Source organism: Danio rerio, chromosome 3, assembly GCF_052040795.2.
Source record: "Danio rerio strain M-AB ecotype USA chromosome 3, GRCz13ab, whole genome shotgun sequence".
Lineage (NCBI taxonomy): Eukaryota > Metazoa > Chordata > Actinopteri > Cypriniformes > Danionidae > Danio > Danio rerio.
In genome coordinates this window covers 22,011,097-22,024,862 of record NC_141023.1, presented here as the reverse complement: position 1 = coordinate 22,024,862, position 13,766 = coordinate 22,011,097, and the positions used below count along the sequence as shown (strand labels likewise).

At 34.5% G+C, this 13,766-nt stretch overlaps 1 protein-coding gene across 2 annotated transcripts in view; it reads right to left on the bottom strand.

The window, feature by feature from the left end:
• The window catches only part of tanc2a (tetratricopeptide repeat, ankyrin repeat and coiled-coil containing 2a), a 247,990-nt gene extending 238,305 nt beyond the window's left edge, over window positions 1-9,685 (bottom strand). For both annotated transcript variants that reach the window (XM_087244297.1, XM_087244298.1), the window contains exon 1: window positions 9,378-9,685. The gene's annotated coding sequence lies outside the window, so the exon portion shown is untranslated. The remainder of the gene's footprint in view (window positions 1-9,377) is intronic.
• Between the last annotated feature and the right edge of the window lie 4,081 nt (window positions 9,686-13,766).

Sequence of the window (13,766 nt, the reverse complement as noted above, 5' to 3'; positions counted from 1 at the left end):
CTACTGGTAAAGTCGATCTGAAAATTTTCCAGATGTTGCACCGATGTGACTGTAAAAGGGGCATTTGTCTACAGTGAAAGAAATGAAAATAAATGATATCTTGAAGACTTCAGAGGTCCAAAACTATTGATTTTATTTGTACACACTGAAAAAAATCTAAACATTTCATTTTGTGTTCCATATGAGTAAGCAAGAGGTTTTGAAATAACATAGGTCAATGGCAGAACTGCATATTGGTACACTGTATCACTATTTATATGCAAACATACCTAACATTTTTTATAATAAGCCATTAAACATGAGATTCTGTTGTTTTATTATAAGTAATTAATGTATCAAATGTTTCAAATCTTACTAAAAGAATAAAATGGTTTGATTAATTACAAAGCTGTAATTTCCACATATTTTTAAATCATGCCACTGTGTAAACATTTCAAGAGAATTTGAAGCATTCATGAGCAATAAATATTGTTTGTAGCTTCAGTAAAGGTTATTTCATTTATACCTTATCCTCCATACCATACTAATCTTGTTCATATCGCCACACCTTTCAAACACTCAGATCTTCTTCTATTTACCTCACTGTTCCCCCGTCTGCCAAATCTAAACTCAAAACACATCTGTTTAGAACAGCTACACTTAACTACACTTTAAAATTGTACTGTATTCTACTGACTTTTATATTGTGTTTTTATTTGAACTGACTGCCGTTGCTCTCTCTTACGATGACAAGGAGTGTCAAGAAAGGTGTCTTTAAATAAAATGTATTGTTATTTCAGCAAAGACTGAGAAGATTATTCAATTTCTGTGCAAGAATACAGTTTAACTCCATAGAAACAAAACACTGTTTAATTATTTTTTTCTCCTATTAATATATGCTTGAACATTACTTTTATTGATGTGCACTAAGGATATGTTTCACAGACAAAAATCACCCCAAACATTTTAGATACATTCTTTACAATTAAAGCTATTCAAGGCATCTGGCAAAATACTTTATATTAAACAATATATTTATATATATATATATATATATATATATATATATATATATATATATATATATATATATATATATATATATATATATATATATATAGGGGTGACAAAATTAATAGTTTCTTCGGTGCACTGCGATGCGGACGCGGACAATTCGATATCGGTTCAGTAATAATCATAACCGGTTATACTGACGTCATTTACCTCATATGCGCTCTGTCGCGAGGGAGGCGATCGCGAGTATTTACAGCGCTTTAACTACTTAAAACTCATAAACTGTCCACAATTTCACTGTGTGTGTAATTGTGATATAGGTCTGTGACCAGATATAGTTCTGTGTACTGCTGCTGGTAAGACAGAGAGCAAGAGAAAGCAAAGCCGACATCAATACTAACCAAAAGCAAGATCTTATCGTTTTAAATATTACAGAATCAATATTTATCAGAATATCAATATTTGTCAAACCGCTTATGTCTGTTGTAGACAGTGTGAAACCATTTTCCTTGAAAGAAAATCTGAAATCTTGCTCTTTCAAATGTCAGAAATGTTGTTGTTGTTTAATAATGTATAGTTTCAGACCAATTATCAAACTTTCCAACTTTATTATTAAATTTCCAACTCAATTATTAAACATTTCCAAAAAAACAATTGCAATTTAATAGCATTAATTATCTATCAAGACAACAAAACCACAGCCAAACCTTAAAATAAAGTCTTGGGGATAAGAACGAGTTGAACAGCCCAGCTTAAACACTACTGTACACAAACATCATTATAAGAGATGTTCCCTGACTAATACAAACTATAGGCTCAGGATGTGTCCTGGGTATGAGCTGGGAACAAAATAAACTAGATATTTTCTTAATGAAATCTCCCTTGTGCCTGATCTCTATGGAACAAACAAACCAACGTCAGCCTGAACGCTGGGGCAGAACACAATGGCACGGCAGTGAGCCAAAACAAACACACATTCTGCAAGTTGGCTTGATGCATTTGATGACCCAGGCTTCCCAACCCGTCTGCAATGCCAGCACAGATATCAGAGAGAGCGCAGAGCCACTGACAAATAGCTTAATTAAATCAGACCCACAGGAATGCATGAGAGAAATGGGAAATTAAGAGTCTAGAGACAGACCTCAGGCATGGTTGGAGTTCGGGGCTCTCTCTGATTGGGGTGGGATTGGGTGGATGTCGCAGAGATCAAGGTGGTGATAAGATGGATCCCACCTGCACTGCAGAAGCAGGGGCCCAATGGGAACTTGTTGAAAGAGTACAGAACTAAACCCAGAGCAGACATGTTTTACAAAGTGGATCCAGTTTAATGAGAATGTGCAAAAGGAACCAACATCAATCTTTTTATATAGTGAATAAGAAAAGCTCATTTTAAACATTTTTTTTTACAATTAAACAAGTTGGTAGTGTGGCTTTAGACACTTGCAAATGTAATTATATAGAGGTCAAAGATGAGAGGTCCTATATTTGGGTTAAAAATGCCTTACGACCATTTAAAATATGCTAAAAACCAAACTTTTCATTTCATAGAAAAAAAAGTCATAAAATTGTTTAACTAATTTTTAACTTGTCTTACTGCCAAGATATCATTATGCAAAGTAAAGAAAATCATTGGATTTGTTTGATTCGTAGATTAATGACGTTCCGACGTTCCACAGAGAAGATTACAAAAAGCTTTGCTTTTGTGGCTTCTTTTGTGCCAAGAGAAGGAGGAGTTTATGACATGGTTCCAGGAGAAAGGCAATCACCATCAGCGCTGATTTGTTATCAAACTGTGACCAGCAATATCCTTCTTTCATATGCTCTTTTCATCTAGCCTCTTTGGCAAAATAGGTTACATCTTTAATTGCACATGTTACCGCCCCACGGCCACAAGTTAACAAATATGTGTTGCACATAGGCATGGGCTGGTATAAGATTCTAACGGTATGATAACCTTGGATAAAAATATCACAGTGTTACTGTATTGTGATTATGGCTCTAAAATAAGTTCATTTTAAATGTCTGGTTAAAAACTACAACTTTTATCTCTATTGAACACAATATATTTTATTTTGGGAAACATCTAAAGTATTTTGGAGCAGTAAACATGTCAGGCTTAATAGTGAAAATGAATCACTGACTTCTGCTGTCTTCATTAGTTTTAAAAACACAGATTTTTTTTACAATTTATAATGGCATCTTTGGATATCCTTTCTGCTGGAAATACTGTGGTCCTAAAAATCTAAGCCAAAAAAAAAAACAAAAAAAAAATTTGCTGTATACCTTGATAACGGTTATCATCCTATGCCAAGCTGCACATGAATTTAAAATTCATCAGCAGCAAAATTTAAAATATACAAAATAAAAAATAATATATTTTTAACCATTTAACTGGTAGCATTGATCAGTTGAAAATCCATTCTTTCATCTTTTCTTTTAGATCTTTTCAATCCAAGCACCCATAGCCCCATCTGATTATTTAACTGCATTTTGCAACTCAAAGAGGGCAGTTTCAATTGCAGGGAGCACAATGAACCTAAAAAGATCCCAACTTCTGCCAGAAAAAGCAAACATGTTAAACGGGTAAAAACAGAGAGTCATTTTCCAACAAACTTATTAACAAATTAATAAATTAACAAATTTATTTTAATAAATAATAATAATAATAATAATATAAAGTGGTTACAAAAAAACACAACAAAAAGTACAGATAAGAGGATCCTTAAAGTACCGAACCGATAAGTGGTATAGATAAAAGTAATACCATTAAAACCTTAACGAAACCCATCCCCAATCTTAGCCACATACCTTCTAGACAGTGTTGTCACGATGATAAATATTAATATTCAATACCATTTTTGATACTGTGAGGTAGATTTTCAATACTGCGCCAAAAAGACTATCTAGTTAAGGAGATCTGCCACTGTATACAAACAAGATAGGTCTGTGTACTGCTGCTGGTGAGGGAGACAGTAAGAGATTTGGTATCAATACTAACCAAAAGAAAGATCGAAATCACTTTAAATGTTCCAATATGGATACTTATTGAAATATCTACATTTTTGACACTACTAGAACAATTGAACTTATTGAATCAATGCTCACTGTGGCACATTTAAATCACAATTTCCCCATCTTAGATACTTATTTTAGCCTCATATGTTATTTCCGATAAAAAAATTTTTGACTGACAATGTTTTTATAAATATTAATATTTTAGTACATTATTTTGTCTATATATTTATTTTTGTTTAAATATGGAACATTCTGGCTTTGGGATGGATCTTACTTTTCCAATATTTAAACAACAGACCATGAAAGGCAGTCGCCTGGAAGAAACATGTCTGGTATCAAACTGTTCTATTTTCAGCATTTTCCAGTCTGGCATCAAGATAGACTTTATTCAGGATCCTGATAAGACTGATGACTGAAGCTATCAAGCAACAAGAACTCATTTTGATGATTAAAACCCCCCAAAGTGAGGAGGGAGCTCTGAAACTGATACACCCACTATATACAATTGGAACACAAAACCCAAAAGTTATATTTAAAAGCAATAATTAACATGGCATCAACTATATAGTGTGGTGGTAGATGAGGCAATACTTTTTAATGCGTTTAAATCACCGTGGGTTTCTACAGCTGCACACCACACTAAGCTGCCCTACATCTGTTGCTTCTCACATAATTAAGATGACCCTGGTCTGGAAACCCAAAGTTGGGGGACCAAAACACAGGCCTTTCCTTCTGTTTCACAGATTCATAAATTCCACAGACATGTTTGTATTTTGTCAAATGTATTTATCCTTCCATACACACATTCAAAAATATATGGCTCTATAAAATGAAGAAAAAATAGAGGAACTCAGGCATACACATGGAATTTGCACTTTAACTCACAAAACTTCAAAGATTTAGGCAAAACTTGGATGAATAAACAAATGCAGAGGCATACACTTAATCAAATCATGATGTGGATTAGGTTCTGTGAAACTGCAAAAGACTGCTAGCTACACAGTTTGCATGTTCTGCATGTCTCAAAGTGAATGAAAGGTGTAGTCTCTTCCACAAGGTTGCCAGGTCAGCGCAACAAAACCATACAATTGCTATTCAAAATAAGCCTAAAAAGTAGCCCAACTGCATTCCGCAGTAGGACAGTCTTCGTCGAAACTGTGTTCCAGTGGGACAGCCTCAGGTGAAGTTACACTACGAGGGCTCTTCCTCAGCCAAAAATATTTTTTTTACACCATTTTACATCTGCTGAAATTGCATTTGTTTTCCCATAAATAAGCACAATGGCTAAGAAAACATTGGTGATAACAATGTAAAAAGTCTAACTTTGCTGGAAAATACAAGACCTGGCAACACTGCTAATCTACAAATGGACTTCACAACACCATGGCAAAAAATTAAAGGGTTACGTTTAACTTGAAGAAATTATGACACAAAAATATTATTTGGACAGTACTTCTCAAAATAAGACCTGTAACCAGTAAACAATTTTTTCCAAAACAAACAAGGAGATGGTTTAAATTTCATTTGATTACATTTTTAAAGATTTATAAATTGTTACTTGTCAAAGTTCCATTCAATAATTTGATATGATGAAGGACAGAGGGTTGCTTTCTAACTACTGAGAGATTTCAGCTGCTGTCTGGACTTTCCATGCCTTTCTTTCTTTGATTGTTCAATTCTTTTCTCCGGTGTCATTTCATTTTACGACACATAACTTAATTTGTAAACTAATTTGTTTCAGGGTTCCTGCAGGTTTTAAATTTAAGACTTTGTAAGACATTAAGAATGAAAATTTAGACTCATACTGAACTAAACACTAAGGAGTTTTTTGAATGGCCAAGTTGGAAGCTCTAGTTGTATACATACTCTTTATTTCAACATAACCTTTCTTTAAAAAAAAAGAAAAAAAAAATTTTTTTAAAGGTTTAAAGGTTTAAAACAATAATAAACTAAATGTATGCACAATGGTCTGTCCGGGAACAAAGGTTATTGTAAAAAAATAATTAAACCATTATGATTAATAGAGCTAAAAAGTACATTCCTAAATAAAGTTAAAAGTTTTATTATTTACAGTATTTATTGAATGGGTATTGGCCAGATTGTGTAGATAGACATAAACAAAGGAAAATTAAGACCCGTTTAAAAAAAGTCAACAATATGGATTGTGGGGGGGAGGGTGGGAGGGATGGGTGCTGTGTTTGTGAGAGGTTGCAATATGGCAAGCAGAATGGCAATGTGTGCCTGGCCAAGTGCAGCAATAATGACGAAAACCAACCCCTATAAAAGGTCCCCATAGGGGTTCAGAAGCTTCAAAGGGGTAAATGTTAAAGAGCAACACCTGGCATGCACGGCTTTGTGGTGACTTGTTGCCTTGACAACGAGGCCTCCTGTCTGATACTCGAATAACCATCGAATGGTGTGGGACACTTGTTTTAAATTATGAGAAGGAGATTAAGCTAAAATTTCCCCGTAGATCCCGGCGAGAGATATTCAAGGCAAATAAGACTGCAGTCGAGAAAGCAGAACAAATTTGAGCCCGTTTGCAAGCCTGCTAGCTTTCAGTAGTGTCAGAGAATTCTTCTTTAGGAAGTTATGAGAAACGAATGCCCGAGATTACATCTGAAAAGTGGCAACACTATTCGTTGTTTGAGGTCAAAACAACACGGCCTGAAATTAACTTTGGGAAAACCAATTTAAACAGTGTCAAATCTATCAGCTCCTCGCAGCCCTTCATGCTTCCTTCAATTCTGAATTGAATTTCACTTGTCTTGCGGTTGAAATGTTGCGTATAAGAAAATATACCTGTCAAATACCTCTTCTCTCTACAACATGAACAAAAGTTCTCCTACTTCACTGCTGTTTAGTCAAGAGCCCGTGGGCCTATTCATCCTGCATTTTCTCTCTCTCTCTCTCTCTCTCTCTCTCTCTCTCTCTCTCTCTCTCTCTCTCTCTCTCTCTCTCTCTCTCTCTCTCTCTCTCTCTCTCTCTCTCTCTCTCTCTCTCTCTCTCGCACGCACGCACGCACGCACGCACGCACGCACGCACGCACGCACGCACGCACGCACGCACGCACGCACGCACGCAAGCAATACTGGCCAGCCGGTGAATCAATTTGCAACGTTTATTTACGATTGGGTGATTTTCTCAGCTGATACCCCCCAGACCATGGAAGACATATTTCATGTGGTTGCCGGTGTTGAGACACAGCTGAGATGATTTTCTGTAAAAAAGTCTAAAGCCCCCAAAACCCAGACGGCACGCTGAAATCCCTAATCACTTCACCACAGCTGCTATTATGCATAGCCAATCACGTCTAAATATGCATTAAGCATGGTAATCACTTCTAAGAATGAGAGCGCGACCCTTACCACACCTATTTTCCCCAAATTTACAGATCATTTTGGATTACCCATTCTCTCTGAAAAAGCAATAACAGTCTATGAAGACGTAAATGACACTCACATGTGGTATGAAATTAAAAGCCTTTGCTGGAATAGGGATATGAAGTTAACAACCACAATCAACCCGTTACGAGTACAGAAGCCATCATCAGGATGTGTTTATGGGCCAAACAGAAGTTTAGCTAAATTCTTTGGCACTCAAGTTCAAAAGTGTGCTGCCACACCTGCCGAACACTGCTTACCATTAGGATGGCAGTAAAGCAGTGATCTAATGAAAGACAATTGGTGATCAAAAAATTACCAGGCCAAGGACGTCAATAGAAATGTGATGAGAAATCTGGGGGAAATGGCTCCGTTCTGTTTACTGCATGGACAATGATAGTATGCATCATGCACATAAGGACTAATTTTCTACCACAAATCTCAAGTGATACAAGCACATTCTCTGATTAACAATAACACAGAGCTTGCAAATGTACTGCTTAATATCAGAAGATAAATACCACCTGAACCAGATGGCCTGTGGTCGCAATCAGATATTTACATGCTGTTGTAATAATTATAAGCCCATCTCAATATTTGTTATTAGGAATGTTTCATTCAAGATTATTGTAGCCGATACAAGTACCAATTTCTTGTTATCCGGCTGATATCAAGTACCGATTCTGATGCTTTAAGATTTATAATGCATAAAGCACATTTCTACTCTCAGGTATGAGCCTTAAATGGAGATCTCTCCTTACCTAAGAGAATAAATGAAAGATGTTGCATATAATTTCTTAAACTTCTTTTTAATGAACTCTTATCTAGGTCTTATATGTACTCTGCTTGTAAACTCGTAAACAAACAATTGCGATCAGTTCATGAGATAGGCCAGATTAGCAAATACCGATCGAGTCATAAAAATATGATTATCGGGCGATACTGATCTCTGGCTGATCGATCAGAGCTTCCCTTATTGTTATAGATAGATAGATAGATAGATAGATAGATAGATAGATAGATAGATAGATAGATAGATAGATAGATAGATAAGTTACTCAAAAAAGTCATTAATTACTAATTAAATCGTAAAAATAGTACTTAAAATACGTTTTACTTACTATATCTGAAAAGTTAACTTAATTAGTCAATAAGTAATTTAATTACTTGATTCATTGTAAAATACCTATAAAATTCAAAGCATAAACAGTGAAAATTAAACTTAATTCTTTAGATTCAAGCCAAGCAGGACATTTTAGCATTACTAAAAATATAACAAAAGGAATAACAAACATTATGCATGAAAACACAATCCATTTCAAAGCAGACACATTTCATAAATACCAAATATTGACATAAATGACTCCATTAATTGCTTCTTAAGCAAGTTCAATCGTACAATAAATAAAACATTTAGTTGAAAAATAGAATTATTCAGCTAAATATATTTATATAACCAAAACACATTTCCTCTGCTTCTCTGAATTGATTTATACAGGAATGTTCAATGTTTGTACAGTATTTAAGGCAAGTACTTTATAAGTAACTGTAATAAATTAAATAATATCAAAAGTAATCCCTTACTTTACCTTTTCAGCAGTAACTAATCACACGCTCTCTCCCTCTCTCTCACACACACACATTATTAATTAATCAACACAACTAACTGATGAATGTACCAAAGCTGCCATGCGTCTGTGCCATACACTGCACGCGCAACACTGTTGCCAAATAAGATACAGCTGTATCCCCAGCAAAATGAAATACAAACAGTCATTTCAAATGAGGCATATTGGATCTGAAAAGTCCCACTGCCTAACCAGCATATGTTATTCATAACGTTTTAAATAAATAAAATGGTCCATTGATTGATCAAACACGACGAAAGCAGCTCGGAAACGAAGCGTAACCGTCGCCCATTTCTCGTCAACATGCTGGAGGTTATAAGCATTGTCTCAAATAGTAATATATGGATATTGTACATACCCGTTCTGTTCAGATGCTGTCGTATGGATTGAATGTGCTGCTCGTTCGCGCTGGTGTCCGTAATATGAACTGCTGGAGATGAAGAACACCTTCGCCAAGTGTAAACGCTTCGCCCTTGTGTTTTCCTTCCCTGTTAAAAGGTAACTCCCGGTTTCCGCGCGAAGCAGTCGGTACGTAACAAACGTAAAGGATTTGCGATCAGAAAAAAATCAAGAGATCAGCATAAATGAAGAGTGCAGCCTGTCCGCTGGACCTGTGTGTCTGTGTATGTGTGTGTGAATTGTAGCGACACGGATCTGCTATCATCTGAAGACGCCGTGCGCATACAGGCGCTCTGCAACGGCTTCTGCGCTTAGTGGGCGGAGTTATGCTGATTTATTCATGAAGAGGCGGGAAATGAACACGCCCTCTTCTCCACATGCTGCACTTGGGGCTAAAAACTATTATAATACGGTGTAACTGATAATATTAAAGTTGTGTTGACCTTGTTTTCTTTATTCCGATTCAAAATAAATGTAGATCTGCTTTAATTTAAAGATAAATTTGTTATATGCTTTTGATTGGTCATTAGGCCTACTCAATCGTTTAAAGCAGTGTGCATATATATATATATATATATATATATATATATATATATATATATATATATATATATATATATATATATATATATATACCTGGTCCTATCTGCAATGTATTTTGAAGCAAAGACACCAATTAATTGATTGATTATTTATTTATTTATTTATTTATTGTTTTAAAATATAAATTATTTTTAATATTTTGTAAATAATACATTTATAAATAATTTATTGGTGTATAAGCATATGCATTTGCTTGTTAGTTCCTTAATTTTTCAGGGGTCGCCAGAGCGGAATGAAGCGCCATTTTATCCAGCATATGCTTTATGCAGCAGATGCCCTTTTTAGCTGCAACCCATCACTGGGAAACACCCATACACTCATTCACACACATACACTACAGACAGTTTAGCTTACCCAATTCATCTATAGCGCATTTCTGCCAACTGCCAACTGACCCAGCTGGGACTTGAACCAGCGACTTTCTTGCTGTGAGGCGATATCGCTACCCACTGCGCCACCCTGTATGTATATTTAAAATACATATATATATATTTTTAAATGGTTAATATAGTAGTTATAGTTTATCAATCAAACAAACAAACATACATATATACATACATATTATATATACATACATCTTATATATACATACATATACATACAGTTGAAGTCAGAATTATTAGCCCCCCTTTTAATTATTTTTCTTTTTTATTTATTTCCCAAATTATGTTTAACAGAGCAAAGAAATGTTCACAGTATGTCTGATAATTTCTTTTCTTCTGGAGAAAGTCTTGTTTGTTTTATTTCGGCTAGAATAAAAGCAGTTTTTAATTCATTAAAAACTATATTAAGGTCAAAATTATTAGCCCCTTTAATCTATATTGTAATTAATCTATAGTTAAGCCTATGAATGTCTTGAAAATATCCAGTCAAATATTATTTACTGTCATCATGAAATACAAAAATAAAATAAATCGGTTATTACAAATGAGTTATTTAAACTATTATGTTGAGAAATCTGTCAAAAAATCTTCTCTGCGTTAAACAGAAATTGGGGGAAAAAACAGGGAGTTTAATAATTTGACTTTAACTGTATGTATATTGTTTTTTATTATTTTTCATTTTAATAATGAATATAGCAGTTAGCAATTATTTTTATCAGGACCTTTTTTTCAATCTTTCAAATATTTAAATATATATAATCTTCAAATGATATTTTCTGTAATTTCTTTATTTCATTCTAACCAAAAAAAGAAACTGACACTAAAAATATTAAAGGGGACTACTTTTTTATTATTATTATTATCATTATTAATAATGTACATGAATCATTGATCTTGAGATATTTTGTTGCTCTAAACCTGCCTTATGGCCAACAAAGCCCGGCCAATGCTAACACCAACCTCCACATCATTACTCATGTTTTCCACTTCAAATCTGACACTTAACACTCAAGGATGAAAAGGGTATTAATGGATTATTCACTACCCTATAATTTGCAACACTTTTTAAATACCCAAAGGCCAAAAGAGCTGTAAATGGAAGGTCCTTGGCATTTCTGAGGAATCTGTAGATGTTCATTTGTGTATCCTTGGATGTGCAGTGATGTGCTGCAATAATAACTGAAAAACATTCTGTGTAAAATCTATGAAAGTATAAAACATGTTCAGACTGACTAAACAAGCGCAGGCTAATGCATAAAATGTGCTTAATTTTGGAAATGTTTTCTGGTAATGATCCTGATCAAAGGACAAAACGCTGCAGAAAGAAATATTTTCTTTTCTTGTTAAATTATGGCGGCATGTGGCTTCCCTGAACACACAGCTTTTAGAAAGAGGTTAGAGACTCTGAATCCTTAATGGGACGGTTCACCCAATTCTTTTCACAGTGTTTATTCACCCTAAGGCAATCCAAGCTGTAGGTGACTTTTTCACTTTGACTTTTTTCAATAGCGGATTAAAAAAAAAAGAATTTAAGCTGAAACTGTGGTCCTTGGTGATTCATTAAATGCAAGTCAACATCTTTCGGCACTTTGTCAAAAAGGCACACAGTATGTAGACGAAACAAAAATGAATACCCTAGCCTCCTGGTGATTCATTGAGGTCTTATGAAGTGAAACTACTGTCTGTGTGAGAAACTGAACATTATTTACAACACTGTTAACTTTAATCCACAGCCTTAGCAGATGGTTCAGAGAATGTTCATGACAGTCTGTGAGCCTGTGGATTAAACACAATAATCCAAATAGCACATAACATGTAAGAGTCATCATCTGATTCTCACTCATGTAAGTAAAGGGTTCAGATTAAAGGCAGAAAATTCAGTGGAAATTTAAAGGTCCATCAAAATTTGACGTGTGAAGTAATTTCAACTGAAACAGGAAAACAGGGCATGTAGAGAAGCCCCTCCCCCTAAAAAATAGCCATAAGCAATTATATCACAGCTATGCCATTAAATGTGATGGGGCTTTAATGATCTGAGCACATAGGGCATGTCCAAATCCAGTTTTGCTATTTTAAGGACAGGAAAAATAGTCGGTGTGCCAAGCGGATACATGTTAATGAGTTATTGGTGTGTTTTTGGCGTTATGTGCATTAGACTCTCCTACCAATCAGGGTTTATTTCAGTTGCCTTAATGCACCAACAATGCTTAACACACCTCCTTTTAGACCAGCATTGCCACAAATGCATTTGTTATTTAAACAAGGTGGTGCAGGATGTGAAAATGATACCTGTGCCAGTGAAACGAGCAAAAAACACTTGCATCGTGCCTATTGAGTTTAAGTGCATCTGACTCATGAAAGCATCAAACATCATAGCAATGCTGAGTCTAATGGTTTCTTTTCTCTAAAATATAACATTCAGAATAGTTCAAATGGGTCTGATACGACTTGTGGACATATGATCTGCCTTGTGCTGTCTGTGTGTTGCTTAAATTTACATGACTTTAACACTGGAACTGCCAGAATTCTATATAGACCAACTATAGACCATTTCAATGTGGTCATGTTGTTGGCTCATGAACATTTCCTGCTTGTTATCAAACTGTTTCAGAACTGTAACACGAGCAAATGTAATCATAACTATAAGTTAAAACAACTTTTATAACATTATTTATCAATATGTGGCTCTTTTAGGATTCTCGGAAGCTATACAAATTAAAATGTAAAACAAGAAATACATTGGGACCATTGTTTTTGTTTACAACCCTCAGAATGATTTATATTGGCCTTAGTGATCATTCTATCTGCTAATATACAGTAAGACACACTGAACTGAATTTTGTCACTTTATATTTACTTTCTCACTTTGACTGAGATTTTAGAATTGAGCTTTACATGTTTTGCTGTCATTTTTTATGAGGTAATTACCCTAAAAATACTTTTTTTTTTGTTTTATAGCCCTATAAGTAACTGTAATAAACTAAAGAAGCAAAGATTTTTACCACAGTGAAAATAATGTTTTTGAAAGTTTTAAAGACATGTCTGAAGTAAATGTATGTTTTTTTTTTTCAAGCAGGAAGTTACAAGGCAACAGAATGGCTCTGTAGTTTTAGAGTTAAAGCAAAAATAGACTAAATTAACCCCCAAAAAAACAATATTTACATTTTACGAATTGTTTATCCGCTAGATACACTGTAAAAACAATGTTATTTTATGTTTTTTTTTCTGGTAGCTGGGGTGCCAAAAAAAAAAAAAAAAAGTAAAATAACAACGGTTAAATTACAGACATTTCGCGTAAAATAACACACAGTAAATTGCTAAAATTTACCGCAAATTTAAATTTAAGGAAATAAAACTGCCAT